This window comes from Raphanus sativus, unplaced genomic scaffold (assembly GCF_000801105.2).
Source record: "Raphanus sativus cultivar WK10039 unplaced genomic scaffold, ASM80110v3 Scaffold4027, whole genome shotgun sequence".
NCBI lineage: Eukaryota > Viridiplantae > Streptophyta > Magnoliopsida > Brassicales > Brassicaceae > Raphanus > Raphanus sativus.
In genome coordinates, this window is record NW_026619330.1 from 4,308 (window position 1) to 7,822 (window position 3,515).

The 3,515-nt window shown below is 38.2% G+C and overlaps 1 pseudogene; it reads left to right on the forward strand.

Moving 5' to 3' along the window:
- The first annotated feature begins 595 nt into the window (after positions 1-595).
- LOC130507101 (uncharacterized) lies at positions 596-2,599 on the forward strand (annotated as a pseudogene).
- The last annotated feature ends 916 nt before the right edge of the window (positions 2,600-3,515 follow it).

The window sequence follows — 3,515 nt, forward strand, 5'->3', positions numbered from 1 at the left end:
AACAAAGATATCTTGTCTAAAATATGCCATCTTTTTTAAGAAAGAGAATATTCGGACACAAATTAAGATCATATCTTGTATAAAAAGATTACAAAATTGTAGTATAATGTAGTATCAAAGAATCTTAATTCTATATTTGTACGATGATACACACCAACATTGATTATCAAAAGAGAGAAAGATATCCGAAGAAAAAGTCAAAATGACCAGAGTGAAGTGGACCCCACTCGTGATTTTTGTAGGATAAAAAGAGCAAAAAAGACTCTCCTTGCTCATCACGAGTAACCCATTTCAACCACCGTCTATGGGATCTCCGTCGTTTCTCCACCGCCGGCCTTGAAAATTCTTCCTCACCGCTTCTCCTTCACTGAATCGGTGAATCTCCCCGCTAGCTAGATAGTCCGATCGGTAATTCTCCTTTGTTACTTTTTGGATATTCGAAATTGCTGTCTCGTTTGAGGATAAAGCTTCGAACTTTCTCTAGGGTTTCGTCTCGATTCGTGTTATTAGACGTACCCATGATGTTAATTGCACCTTCCGACTGACAATTTGTGAAAATGGTGGTGTCTGATTTTTAGGGTTTTTTTTGGGTATGATGGAGTCGAAGGAATCGAATGGTGATGTTTCTGTCAAGGAGGAGATCGAGGCGTTACCGAAGATATCGTGGAGAGATCTATGCGGTGTAGTAGTAATTTCGAGGATCATAGTTTCGATAATGTAGAGGATCATTGTGGTGGGTGGTGGTGAAGGTGATGAGATCAAGGAGGGGGAGGAGGAGGGAGGTTGATGTTGTGTGGAATGCTCGGTTGTGAATGGTAATAACAATAGGGTTGATGTCTCGGAGTGTGATGATGGGAATGGGACTGATGAGTACTCGAGCTCGTTTAGTGGAACGGTGTCTGAACATGAGAGTGATAAATCAGGTTTTAATGATCAGGAAGCTGATTCCATGATGTGTACTGATACTTCTATCCCATTCTATATGAGGTAAGGATATGGTAGCTTTAATTTCATTTCCATTTATGTGTGCTTGAGAAAGGACTGAGATTGATGAGTTACTTTACTGCTGCGTCTCTGATGTTATCTCCTTTTAAAGGAACTTAAGACAAGGTTTGCTTGTGATTGTTTATTTTATTCCTTTTTTTTGTGGTGGCAGGAAGAAGAAGCTGACTGATCACTGGAGGAAGTTCATACAGCCTATAATGTGGCGGTGCAAATGGGTTGAACTCAAAATCAAAGAACTTCAGAACCAAGCACAGATGTATGACAAGGAAGTCAAAGAAACTAGCCAAGCAAAGCAACTGGAGTTGGAAAATCTCAAATCAGAAGAGGTTGTTGTTGGATTGCCTCGTCTTCCATGTCATACTCAGAAAACTCAACTCAAGAAGAGGCACAAGAGGAAGCGAGTTGAAGAAGCTTCGGATGCTCCTTCCAATGCATTAACCATAATCTCTTTCTCTTATCACGGTATGGTGCAAGTTTTTGTTACTTGGTTCATCTGCCATATTTAGTGTTTCATCTTATAACTCCTTTTGTTTCACTGTTTATGTTTCTCTTTATAGCATACCGGAAATTTAATGCTGATACTGCTCTCAATGACAACTCTCGCAAGCTAGGTAACCTCAGCTTTTGGTGTGATCTTCTCTTTTAGAAAAGCTTTGATCTTAATCATTTGGTTATGTCATCAGATAAAAAGACTAAGAGCTCTAAGGAGGATGCAGTGTTCTCCGAAGATACACCACCTCTCGAGTTTAGAGAAGGTGATGCATTCTTGGAACAGATACTTCTGAAGATCGAAGCAGCAAAGCTAGAAGTGCGTAACTTGAAGAACCGAGTAGACAAAGTGATGAATGAGAATCCAAGTAGGTTCTCTTTGGACGACACAGTGATTATGCTTGGATCTGCTGATGTAGTCACCGGCTCGGAGCAGCAAAATCCTGAACCGGTTATCAAAAACGAAGATGAGAACCCGGTCATTTCTAAAGAAGAAGAAGAAGAACCAGCCAAGTCTGCTTCTGGTTTCATCTCATCACGACAAAGCACCTGAAGAAGACGACGGGAACACAGATATTTTGCTGTCGGATATGATTGCTTCAAGGAAAAGAGGAGGGAAAGCTATTGTTCCCGACAAGAAAGTGGAGAAGACAGAACAAGCTGCTGTTGAGGAAGGTCCATCGAGACCTGTAAGTTTTTCTCAGCGGAACATTAAATAACTTACTATATCTTTTGGTCTCATGTGCTCTTTTAAAACTCAATGCAGGTCAGGAAAAGAAAACCACGCAATCTTGACGTGGAGGTAAAGGAAGGGACTAGCACCCAAAGAAACGTAGAGTTTCAAGAGAGAAGCCAAAGACAAATGTTACAATGGCTTCTAGGCTTAAGCTTCCTAGCAGGAAGAGAAAGGGAGGGAAAAGAAGGGCAGGAGGAGGCTCTGCTGGGTTAAGAAGAAGATCCTAAAAACATCCTCTTAAGCTTTAAAGTACAGATATAATATGTGTGTTGATTCTTGTGTGTTAAAAAGCTCATCACCAAATCTATTCAAACTCATGATGTTGTTTTATGTATCTATATATGACTATAACTAAATCAACTTTGGAGATTTGCTTTGCCTTAGATATTTCTGTGAGTGTATGTATATACATTCTGCAGGCATCTAAATTTTCTCTCATCATTTTTTCAAATATTGTAGGTGTAGACTCGATGTCTACAAAAGATGTATAAAACAGCAATATGGAGATTGCGAAGTTGTTAATAACTTGATTGGTGGAATGTTTTATAGAGTGAACCCATTACCATATACATCATCTAGGTCGGTGATACCCTAACACCAAATATACCATTAATCTTTAATCTTTTCTAGTAAATAAAGGAAAGTTTTTAAAATAGAATGATATAATAAAATCGTAAGTTGTTAGGGTGTGTTATTAATAAGAGTTTCTTAACTAAAAACATATATTTACATTTAATGGAAACTTTCGAAAGTTTTTCATGTCAATGACCTTAGAACATTAGTGTTATATATCCTCACAAGAAGTATCTAACCATTATAAAATCAATATAACATAATTTTGTTATTAAACTTAAAGTAAATAAAAACAGAATAATCGATAACAAAATGCCCTTTTATGTCTATTCTTCAGCATGCAAAGCATCCTCTGTATTCTGGTGATTGGTGGACTTACAAATGTCTCTTCTCTTTTCATATCAACATCCATCACTACTTTCCGTTGTCAGCTGATTTGACTTTCACATTTCTAACTGACTTGCTTTTTCTTTTGATTCTTTGATCCAAAACATGTGTTATTCTCAGTTAATGTTACATGCTCCTCCAATGGTTTGTCACATGCATGGATATAGTTGAGTTGGATTCCTTCCATTGTATCTAAGCCCCAGTTTGCTTTCCGAGGTTGCCCCATGGTAAAGAGCTGATCGAGATTCTTGCTTCCTCGACTCAGCATGCGAATCTTTCTGTGATCTTCAGTTAAATTATACTCCAATTCATATGCTTTGGCTTA